Genomic DNA, 13,057 nt, shown 5'->3' on the forward strand with positions numbered 1-13,057 from the left:
GGGGAAAATGGACAGGGCTAACATTCTCCACAGGAATAACTCGGCAAAAAAAAATGTAAATAAAAAATAAAGGAAACTACACAGAACAACAACGAAGGATATTACTTCATACTAAAGGGCGGGCCGCACCGCGGTGATTAAAAAGGGCAACGTTAAAATTCGTAAGGGCAGGAGTCTTGTGACTCAAGATTCGTTAAAAAAAAAAAAAAAATTAAATGCAAAAGTAAATAATATACGTAGAAAATGAAGGATAACAGAGTGAGGTATTTATGATTTACTTCTTTATCTAACTTCCGTCGCCAACAGACGACGGTCAGAGCTAACTCTCAGCCCAAGGGCGGGGAAAGAAAACCCAAAGGGCGCGACCCCTTCAGGAAGAGTTGACACGCCTGCCTTGTGCCAAAGGACGGGCGTAAGGGCGTGCCACTTCCCACTCTGTCTCTCTTACTGCTTCAAAATAAAATGATTTATACATTCCAAAAGGGGATGATATCCCATATATTAACTGCCGCTTGCGGTGGTAAGGGAAAGTGTGAAGGAAAGGTCGATAGAGAAGGATGAGGGATAGAAATTCCAAAGGAAAGGAAGAAGATAGCGGAAGGCCTTGGCATCCTCTCCTGGATGAAAGGTGCCAAGACATTCAAAGATGAAGAAGGGGGCCCTATGCCCAGTTTGCACAGGGCCAGAAGAGCTCGGGGCTCCTTGTGGATTACCTGCGATCGCCCACCCGTAAGTAACTCCGCCGCGAACCTCTCCTCCTTGGACCGTTGTCCTTGGCCGGGAATCGGAGGGCCCGAGGCCAAAGGGCGGCAGGGGTGCCATCTGGGTCAGCTGCTGCAACAACTGACCCAGGAATTTTGTTTGCCATCTCGGACATTAACCGGCGCAGATCGCAGAGTTCATCGGCCCAGGAAGGCGGGGCAAAATCATGACTCGCGGAGGAATCTGCGGCGGGCGGCGAGAGAGAGGGGACGGCGAATTAGCAATGATTGGTCTCCCGGTTTACCGACGAAGCGGGCTGATTGGGGACGAATTAGCGATGATTGGTCTCCCGATTTACCGACGGAGCGGGCTGATTGGGGACGATGAATTAGCGATGATTGGTCTCCCGATTTACCGACGAAGCAGGCTGATTGGGGACGATGAATTAGCGATGATTGGTCTCCCGATTTACCGACGAAGCGGGCTGATTGGGGACGATGAATTTAGCAATGATTGGTCTCCCGATTTACCGACAAAACGGGCTGATTGGGGACGATGAATTTAGCAATGATTGGTCTCCCGATTTACCGACGAAGCGGGCTGACTGGGGACGATGAATTTAGCAATGATTGGTCTCCCGATTTACCGACAAAACGGGCTGATTGGGGACGATAAATTAGCAATGATTGGTCTCCCGACTTACCGACGAAGCGGGCTGATTGGGGACGATGAATTTAGCAATGATTGGTCTCCCGATTTACCGACAAAACGGGCTGATTGGGGACAATAAATTAGCAATGATTGGTCTCCCGATTTACCGACGAGGCGGGCTGATTGGGGACGATGAGTTAGCAATGATTGGTCTCCCGATTTACCGACGGAGCGGGCTGATTGGGGACGATGAGTAGCAATGATTGGTCTCCCGATTTACCGACAAAACGGGCTGATTGGGGACGATAAATTAGCAATGATTGGTCTCCCGATTTACCGACGAAGCGGGCTGATTGGGGACGATAAATTAGCAATGATTGGTCTCCCGATTTACCGACGAAGCGGGCTGATTGGGGACGATGAGTTAGCAATGATTGGTCTCCCGATTTACCGACGAAGCGGGCTGATTGGGGACGATAAATTAGCAATGATTGGTCTCCCGATTTACCGACGAAGCGGGCTGATTGGGGACGATAAATTAGCAATGATTGGTCTCCCGATTTACCGACGAAGCGGGCTGATTGGGGACGATGAGTTAGCAATGACTGGTCTCCCGATTTACCGACGGAGCGGGCTGATTGGGGACGATGAGTAGCAATGATTGGTCTCCTGATTTACCGACAAAACGGGCTGATTGGGGACGATAAATTAGCAATGATTGGTCTCCCGATTTACCGACGAAGCGGGCTGATTGGGGACGATAAATTAGCAATGATTGGTCTCCCGATTTACCGACGAAGCGGGCTGATTGGGGACGATGAGTTAGCAATGACTGGTCTCCCGATTTACCGACGAAGCGGGCTGATTGGGGACGATGAGTTAGCAATGATTGGTCTCCCGATTTACCGACGAAGCGGGCTGATTGGGGACGATGAGTTAGCAATGATTGGTCTCCCGATTTACCGACGGAGCGGGCTGATTGGGGACGATGAGTAGCAATGATTGGTCTCCCGATTTACCGACAAAACGGGCTGATTGGGGACGATAAATTAGCAATGATTGGTCTCCCGATTTACCGACGAAGCGGGCTGATTGGGGACAAGACAGGAATGTATAGGTCTCCCTGATTACCGACAAAACGGGCTTACTTGGGGACTAGATTGGGATATATATTTAGGTCTCCCGAATTACCGACGAAACGGGCTCATTTGGGGACTGAATGGAAAATGAATTGGTCTCACCAACGGACCAACGACACGGGTTTATTGGGGACAAGAATAGAATATATAGGCTCCCGGGAATTTCCGCACAAACGACGTTTGATCAGCGAGGGCGCTAGTTTTAATGATTTATGGGAGAAGTGTTATTCTCAAGGGCAATTAGGTGGGGGGGCCATCCCACAATCACAACAGATAGGCAACACACGCAGCCGTAGTAACAGCACAAAACAAACACAAAAAAAAAACAGAACAATACAGAACATATAATGTCAGACCCCCAATAATGCAAAACAATTTGGTAGAGCGAAGCAAATCAAACAAACAAATGTTTTCCTAACTGGGCCACGGAATGGACGGTCAAGGCCGTCTGCGCCAAATGAATGAACGACGTAAACACCCGGGGACTTCCCCGAACTGAGAGACAACGGTTGTTGACCCTTTTCGTCCTGGGCGTATAATATACGCTTTCGCTCCTATTTCTAAAACGAGAGAGAGAGAGGGTAAAAATGCATCAGCAATGCTAATCTGACTTTCGAACACGTGGTTGCCGTCGAGGTCTCGCGCCTATATCTAATGATTCGGTTTCGAAATCACTCGTTTCTACAGGAGGAATATGCGCACTATTCCTTTAATGATTTATCACCTGTATAACCTAATTGAATGGCATGCAAGCCGCGTGCAAAGGCTTCCAAAGCTAAGTTTCGGCGATTCTCTCTCTCGTTTTCCTCGGACATGCGCCCTACTATAAAAAAAAAAGTCCTAGGACTAGTCACGTTTTCTAAAGCGTCCTACGCTAAATAAACACAGTTTACTTACGCAGAATTTCCTTGGCCTGTTGCGCTGGCTTTTCAAAGGTTCGTAATCTGTCTCGTATCCAGCTTAGCTGAGCTAATTGCTGATTTCACAAATTGCAACACAAACAACAAAGGGGAAGAGGGGGATGCAATCATTACGAGAATCACTGGTCAGGTCGCCATTTTTATATGTTTCCTGGTGCAGGTGGATCTTATGACTCCACAATTATTACTTTACTCGAAAATGGCCTTGTAAGATACCCAGGACATATAAAACACAAAAAAAAAAGAAGTACACGGAGCGGAGGGCTCTTCACTAGGGGAAGTGCGTGAAACACGTGGATATAAAAATAGTTATATTTGATAGCACACAAAGGCCAAAGGGAAAATTAACTGAAAACACGGTAAATTACTGCCGTAGAAGTCCTCCCGAAGGGGGGGGGGGAGCTTGGGAATGCCAGGAACATGGACCAAGGATAATTCTGCTGCAGGCGTCTTTCTGAAACGATATTTGGACCCACGTTACACATCTAATGCTGGAATTTGGGGATTGAATTACTCGGGGGTGCACTGAAGGCGCCAAGGACTCCCCGAGGCGTTACTGGTGACTCAGAGGAAAGAAGCTGTGAACACGTGGGCCTGGCTTGAACCAAGGAATATCAGGGAACACAAAGTTATAGGCCCAGAGATTAATAAATGCAAAAGGGCTAAGTAATCGTGACTAGCAACTCGTTTTGGGTACATTACCACATTTGTAGGGGCGTAGGGCTGACGACGTCTTCTGCCGAGAACCACGTGTGGGAGCGTGGACAAATGGTAGCCTCCCTCTCCAAGGTATTTCTTCAAGTCGTAGATTGGGGCGGAAAAGGGCGCCCTTGGGATGATGAAAAGGCCGCCGTTTAATGTCAGCTCGCGTTTGGGAGACTTGCAATCCCCCTTGCAGTCTTCTAAGGCCACGTGGAATGGAACACGGGGCACAAAGGGCGGCGATGGGCTCCACGTGGCGGCGAGCGGAAAAGGAGGGCAGGGACAAGCCCTGCAGAGGCGTGACTGCTTGGCTTAAACTAGCGACCGCGTGTGAGAAAGAGCTGTCCTGGCCCTGACCTTTTATTGCTTCTGGACAGGGGTAGGGGGGGGGGTGATGTCCTGACCCAGGTCGACGACGCGACTATATCATAGAAAACGATTTTCTTTCCCTGTACCAAAGAAAACAGTGCAAAGCCAGATTACTGTCCCCAAACTATTATATTCTCTGAGCCCCTATACCCCGACCTTCAAAGGTTCAAACCAACCCAAAGCAGGAAAGGAGAACAGTTTCCTAGGGTATTTTGGCGCTACTCTTTACAATATATATATACATATATACATATATATAATATATATATACATATATACATATATATATATATGTATATATATACATATATACACATACATATATACACACATATATATATACACATATACATATACATATATACACATATACACATATATACATATATACACATATATATATACATATATACACACACATATATACATATATATATATATATATATATATATATATATATATATATATATATATATATATATATATATATATATATATATATATATATATATATATATATATATATATATATATATATATATATATATATATATATATATATATATATATATATATATATATTTATATACACATATACACACACACACACACACACACACACACACATATATATATATATATATATATATATATATTATATATATATATATATATATATATATATATATATATATATAAGCCCGCTGTCATGCGGTGAGGTAGCCTATGACAGTTGACGTTTTTCTATAAAACTTTACCTGCTGAACAAGAATTTCAAGTAAAATTTTGTCGGTCGGCTGTAACTAAAAGCGTAATTGACACTTGAAGACTGCACACCAGTACCGTGGGTCCCCTGCACTGGCGCATACAGCTCAAGGGTAAATTACAGTTTAGCTGCAGCTGACGGGCAAAATGTTACCCTAAACTCATGCAAAGCAAGCAAAGCAACACTGAAAAACGTCAACTGCCACAGGCTACCTCAACTGCACACTAACCATTGCTTGCGATCGGGGCAAAGAAACGTAAACGGTAAACAAATCCGCCAATCACTCCATGAACTTTGTGGACCCAGTAACTGGTGCTCATACAAATGCTATTGAGAGGAGGTGGAGGGAACTTCGTGAGACGATGCCTAGGTACGGCCGTAGGAGGTACAACTTCGTCGGGTACTTGGCAGTGGCCTATTTTAAAATCTACATTGATGACCCGAAGACGAGGCTCCACGCGTTCATAAAGGCGGCGGCTGAATTGTACCCTCCACCCCTTTAAGGTAAGGTTCCTAAACTATCCTTCTTTATTATTAGGTAGTTAGGTCACCTGTATTTTGGTGTTATTAGGGTTTAGTGCTTTTCATGTAGGAGCATTATTATTTTTTGGGTAACTGTCATTTATCGCCATGTTTCTACATAACAGTCCTACGTCACTTTACCAACTTGTACCTTTTGTGCAGTACCCCACCTTCCCCAACCCTGAGGTGGGGTACTGCACAAAATGTACAAGTTGGTAAAGTGACGTAGGACTGTTATGTAGAAACATGGCGATAAATGACAGTTACCCAAAAATAATAATGCTCCTACATGAAAAGCACTAAAACCTAATAACACCAAAATACAGGTGACCTAACTACCTAATAATAAAGAAGGATAGTTTAGAACCTTACCTAAAGGGGTGGAGGGTACACCAGCCGCCGCCTTTACAAACGCTGTGGAGCCTCGTCTTCGGGTCATCAAAGTAGATTTTAAAATAGGCCACTGCTGGGCACCGACGGTTGTACCTCCCACGGTCCGTATTTTAGGCATCGTCTCACGAAGTTCCTCCACCTCCTCTCAATAGCATTTGTATGAGCACCAGTTACTGGGTCCACAAAGTTCATGGAGTGATTGACGGTTAAGGGTACGTGAGCCTTCGTCCTTCAGGCAGTCATAAGCTCTCCAGCAATCAGATGCAATAGTTGTCCCGGTACAATGTAGTCCTTATAACTAAGGTAGCAATTGACACAGGTAAGTGGCAAATTGCCCTTGGTTACAGGTTCAGAGGAGCGGGAGGTTCCGTGGGTGACGTCCGCCATCGTGCTGGGTTGAAGAGTGAGTGAACTGTGCCGGTGAACTGCACCGGAACAGGGTAGGAAGGATGAAGTTGGGGGGGCTAAAAGTGTATTTCTGCTTTCAGTTTTAGGGTGGCGGAACGGCGTTGCGCGCCTTATCCCTATTTTAAAATCCACTTTGATGACCCGAAGACGAGGCTCCACGCGTTCGTAAAGGCGGCAGCTGAATTGTACCCTCCACCCCTTTAAGGTAAGATTCCTACACTATCTTCTTTATTATTAGGTATTTAGGTCACCTGTTTTGGTGTTATTAGGTTTTAGTGCTTTTCATGTAGGAGCGTTATTATTTTTTGGGTAACTGTCATTTACCGCCATGTTTCTACATAACAGTCCTACGTCACTTTACCAACTTGTACCTTTTGTGCAGTACCCCACCTCCCCTCCCCCTGCTGAACATATGGCTCCCTAGTGGTTACGTAACCCAAGATGGCAGATTTGTTTACCATTTGTTTCTTCGCCCCGATTGCAAGCAACGGTTAGTGTGCACTTGAGGTAGCCTATGGCAGTTGACGTTTTTCAGTGTTGCTTTGCTTGCTTTGCATGAGTTTAGGGTAACATTTTGCCCGTCGGCTGCAGCTAAACTGTAATTTACCCTTGAGCTGTATGTGCCAGTGCAGGGGACCCACGGTACCGGTGTGCAATCTTCAAGTGTCAATTACGCTTTAGTTACAGCAGACCGACAAAATTTTACTTGAAATTCTTGTTCAGCAGGTAAAGTTCTATAGAAAAACGTCAACTGCCATAGGCTACCTCACCGCGGACAGCGGGCTTAGAATTACCTTAATTGGTTTAATAACATAAAACTCACCTACCCAACGTCAATATACTACTGTTTCCTGTGCAAGTTTCCAATTATCATCATAAACAATAACCTTACAAAATCAACAGTAAATTTTTACAACAGTTCCAACTCCATTTTTCTAAAGTACTTATGTATTTTCATGTGTGTTTTAATGTGTTCTGAATGGTTATGATAGTAATACATCGGGGAAATGAGTTGTTTTTGAGTTACTAGCCTATAGCCTACACCCCTACTACATCCAACAAGGTTAGGGACCCTTTGGGAATGGGGGGTTTTGGGTGGGGTAAATCACCATGGACACAAAACAGCATTTGAATTAATGAATAAAATGAGGTAAATCATAGCATACCTAGCAAGCCATAGCCAGGCAACGTAGGCTAGTGTAATGTAGCCTAAGATCCCTTAACCGCAAGGGGGTGGCGGAACGGCGCTTCACGCCTTATCCGCATTGATAAGGATTCTTGGCAGGCACGTATTTACTGGCAAGAGGTAACGTTGCGCTGCGCGCGCTAGCCACAGGGGTTACAGAAGGTAAATCAAGTTACAATACTTTAAAAATTATAAATTTACCTTAATTGGATGGACACAAACGTTTTGATAGGTTATATCCAGAACAAGATGGTTGTGGCTCATCTACAGTGTCGTCGTCGTCGTCATCAGAAAATGATTCCCTAGGTGGTGATGGTGGCTGAGTGTCACTTAAAGGTGCATATAATTTCGCAGTTTCAAGTAAAAATTGGTGTAAAACTGAACTGTACTGCTGCAGGTAACACTCCATGTTGTCTTTAAAAATCAATGCATCGTGTTTCATTTTCAAAGAAATCGTGAATTAAGCGAAAATAATCAAAGTTACAAGATGAACACAGACTGGACATGACCTCACTCTATGACAGACTTAAACCAAATGGCAAGGGAAAATGTCTGACTGACACCTGTAAGATTTTCCCTAGGTCACGTGACTCCCAGACAACACGTAACTACCCACAATGCAATTTTAAGGGGGAAAAATTCGCATCAGAACCACAATGCAGTTCTAAACAAAAACAAACTCGCATCAGAGTACAAACTGTCCGTGTTAAAGTAAACAAAACACTTAGAAATTTTTCGAGGATGGGGATTATATAAACATTCATATCTCGGATATGGTGAATTTCCCCAAAAAGTGTTCAGAGACAAAGTTTAATTGCTTTTTATGCAAAATGCATCTATAATACTATAATTATTATAGAATGAGTTGGAACTATTGTAAAATAATACATCAACCCTTTACAACAAAATGCATTTAACTCGACTTCTGTATCAGTCTTGGAGTAGCCTACAGGTCCAGGCTACGTGTGCGTAATCCAGTTTGCTGATACTTATCATGTATAAAACCTTCAGCTATAATGCGAAAAAACAAGAAATTATTATGAAAATAATTCATGACACTTATTCTTTCAGTCCTTGATATATGAATCCTGCGCCCGGAAATCCTTGCTTCATTACGTTGTCTTCCATTTTCCCAGCCGTACAGTTAGTTTGCTCCTTTTCTGTCTCGTAACGGAATGCTTCGGCACGCGTTTCGTTTCCCAACCCACACTTAACGAAGTACGATTGTCAACGGTATTATTATAGGCTAACACTTGCTGCACAAAACAATATGTACCACAGTCTCACAGTTTGCAACTATAAGTGGTGACTTTCTTGAGCATTATGGGAAATTCAACTCGTCTTCTTCCATCTTCCTCTTGATATATGAATATTAAAAGAAAACGATATTCTGGTGTTTAAGGGTGACTAAATGGTATGAATTTTCATCATCCTCGGGACTAGCGTTATTCATTTACGGTGTTTTATTGCTAGCAGTCATGATTATTCATTCCATTCCATTCTTAATGTTTTAAATACGACAAAATGTGACATATGTCAATAACTCAGACTTGATTATATATCACTGAGTTCATTAAAAGTAAGGATGCAGGGTAATTTCACAGTAAGGCATTACTAAAGGGTGTTTGCAGCGTCCCTCCGCACATAGTCTAACACCTCTAACTTTAACTTGTTTGAGCAATTGTGGGGTTTTCGCCAAGTTCCACCTTTAGGTACTTGTACTTCATTCCTTTATTGCCTGGATCCTTACTATCCAACTACTCCAACTCCCTGTTTTTATCGTCTTGGTCGCTGAATGACTGAAAGTGCCCCAGTGCTTGGCTTGACACTCAAAAATTCATAAATCAACCATCAGTTTTTCCTATCCCCCTGTTTAAATCGAAGGTGAAAGTACCCTTTAACTTTAACCTTCTTAAGCTGGTCTGAGATGAATATCAGCCGTTAATAAACAAAATTCATTCAATTTGGCTAAAATTAACATAGACCAAGCAGTCATCATATAAGATAAATCTGATCGAAACCTGAACAGGCAAAATTTATACTTCATGAAGGGCACATTAAATTTGCTCACGCACGCCAGAGAGAAAGGCCCTTCATCAAGAAAAAAATAAGGGAAATTGAGGTTTGACATGAAGTTTCTTCGGAATCCCTAGATATCTTTTTGCAATATAGGTACTGCACACATGGGTACATAGTGAACAGATATTCCTTGCAATTATCCAACGGGCGCAATATTCCAAAGTAAGAAATGCATTGTGAGCTGCTCAATGTTAATCGTGTTAATAATTTATTCTTGTTTGTTTTCTCAGGCTTTTTTGGCTTAACTTGAAATCAACCAGACAGTGCTTTCCGATACCAAACAGTTATAAAACAAGCGAAAAATTAAATTCCTTGGTGTCGATGTAAAATCATTTTAAAAATCACGTTAGGGAAAAACCTACACTTTTCTTTCTGCCAACTAATTTGGGAAAATATCTGAACAAAATTAAAAAAATATATAATACCTCTAGGTACTGATTAATAACTGGAATCATTGAATAACTGGTACAGTTTACAACTTTCAAACTGCAAGACTTCCAGAAGGTAACATAATACGAGGCGGTGAATAAGTTATGTTGCAATAATTCCACTTCTTAGGCAAAAAAAATACAGTTGTAGAAAGGTGAGGTGGATTATGACAACACTTCCACACAGACAGATAAATACTACTCATAAAATGACCTTTTCACTTTCACTGGAGGTCAAGAGAAGCTGCGATAATACTTTCTGTGAAATAAACCTTACAAAATAATATTTTCTAATAGAAGAAAAAAAAATCAAGAAGAGGGCACGGCATAACACCCATTCCCAGGGGTAAAAACCCAAGACATTTAAAAAATAAAAAAAATAAAATAAAAAACAAGCGAGTATACGCGCCAGAGAGGTTGGGGTACAGGTGAGAGGGTATTAGGCAAGACCAGACTGGGGAGAGGGGGGTGGGGGGACGTGGTTACTAATGGCCAAATGAGGCGGATAAAGCGTGATATTTTTCAGGAAATATTTCAAATGTTCTTGTCTTACTTTTCGTACTATAAAACAGAAAATGTACGAAGCGTTTTCAATTAAAAGTATGATGAAACATAATACAAATTCCTAGGCGTTTGCTATCACAATAATAAAGAAAGCAATTCAAGATTACGAGTGACAAAGTCAAACAAATATCAAATGGGTAGAAGGAAATCATCAAAATGCTAGGATTTTTTCCTTCCTTAAATACCTTGCCTCTAAGACGATTCTTTTTGGCAGTACTCAAATTTACTTTGGCTTTTACGTCCCTTTGTCACTAAATGCCGTGTTTTTCTCTTGCTCCTAAGCCTTCCAATTTACTACCGGGTCATTCCTATTAATATCTGGGCGTAAAACCTTTACTATTGCTTGATCGAGCGCAGCTTTGTATCAGGCTTCGAGGCTTTTACCACTTTCGTCCAAACACGAATTTATTTTAGCTTTCTGATCCCCGAAACAAGGTCGTTCTCCCATGCTTTCCACTGTCCATTATAACAAGATCATGCGAGGTCACGCACTCTCGTCATAAATATAGATGCATATTTCAACACAGTGACAAATGAAAATGCCTGGGAAAAAAGCTCCCTCAATTTTCAGAGAACTGGGAGCTAACTTCTAATCCTCCCCTAAGCATTTGACACCAAATACGTGTTTAAGGGCTACGTTTGAATACGAGAAGAAATAGAGGATGCGGGATAATGTTAAGCAGGAGGGGAAAAACGTGACAGAAGACATGTTGGTGGTAAAGATTGCCGTAAATATGTAAATAACGCCAACATTATATAAAAGCTTTATGAAATTTGCTAACATACTGCATTCACAGAAAAACTGGCTGAAAATATAAAATATACGGTTCTCTTGATTCAACTGGCTTCCCTTTAGTCTAACGGAAGGAACGTGTTCACTAAACCGTGGGTCCTTGAAGATTCGGAGGTCAGCAACACTTGGGTAGGTCAGCCAGTGTTAAGCTGGACGAACGCTACTGGACACCAGGTCTTTATAGATTACAACACCATAGGTCAAGCCGAGTCCTGGGGTCCCTAAAAGTGGACTGGGACATGTAAATGGACACCCCTTCCCTTGTATACGCGCTATTTAGAAAGAAAATGTATGGTAACAGTAACTGAGGAATATTTTAAATTGCTGAAACAATTCTAACAACTCCACTCGTATCTGCTTCAAGTAAAAAATCCATGTTTTCGACACTTTTTTAGGAGATTCCAATTTCTACCCCAAAGCAATTCCTGTTATGGTCGATGTAGAGGTGGAAATCTCCTGACCGAAGAGAAAATACAGTATATATATATATATATATATATATATATATATATATATATATATATACATATATATATATATATATATATATATATATATATATATATATGTATTTATTTATTTATATGTATGTACATATACTGTATATATGTATATACAGTATATACATATATACAGCATACATAAAAAAATATATATATATATATATATATATATATATATATATATATATATATATATATATATATATATATATATATATATATATATATATATATATCAGTACTTGGATGATCTGTGGTTGGCAAAGGATACTTGGACATAAGTGATTTTAAAAATAATTGAGGGTTATAATTTCAGGAAAAAATGGCTGGATCAAATGCTATTACACTCTTTTATATTACATTTTATGTCCTGTAATTTTTTTTCTTCATGAGTAAACGTACTACATCTGGGATTCAGTTATTATCGATTTGAAAATACGTTTGGTAGAAAATTAAGTAAGTTTTAACTTCATTTGGTCTTGATTAGTGTTTCACTGATAAGTTTAAACACATACAGATTGATGAATATTTTACAAATAAGATGCTGCATAAGGGTGAAATCGATTTTTGTGGTGCTGTAATCGCAGTTTGTTACTTTAGACTTAACTGAGCGCATCTCTTGGCCATCTCTTCCTTTCAAGCCAGGGCTTTGCGCAACGACACAAGTGCATGGTTGTGGTTGCTGTAAACTCGGGATCTGAACATTTAGCTGAGGCTGTTTCTTTTCTGTTAACTCTGTCTTGACACTTAGTTGAGGCTGCTCCTTTGCTGTTAATTCTATCTTAACATTTAGGTGAGACTGTTTCTTTGCAATCAACTCTATCTTAGCATTTAGTTGAGTTTGCATTTTGCTGTTAACTAAATACACGGACATTCAGTGAGGCAGTGTCTGTGAAGCGCGGGGGAACGCAGGAACATGGGTGCACTTCTA

At 41.4% G+C, this 13,057-nt stretch overlaps 1 long non-coding RNA gene across 1 annotated transcript in view; it reads right to left on the minus strand.

Moving 5' to 3' along the window:
- LOC136844231 (uncharacterized) overlaps positions 1-8,263 on the minus strand; it is a 121,295-nt gene extending 113,032 nt beyond the window's left edge. The window contains exon 1 of the long non-coding RNA XR_010854783.1: positions 7,961-8,263. This is a non-coding gene — a long non-coding RNA (uncharacterized lncRNA). The remainder of the gene's footprint in view (positions 1-7,960) is intronic.
- Positions 8,264-13,057: the final 4,794 nt, after the last annotated feature.

Source organism: Macrobrachium rosenbergii, chromosome 12, assembly GCF_040412425.1.
Source record: "Macrobrachium rosenbergii isolate ZJJX-2024 chromosome 12, ASM4041242v1, whole genome shotgun sequence".
Classification (NCBI taxonomy): Eukaryota; Metazoa; Arthropoda; class Malacostraca; order Decapoda; family Palaemonidae; genus Macrobrachium; species Macrobrachium rosenbergii.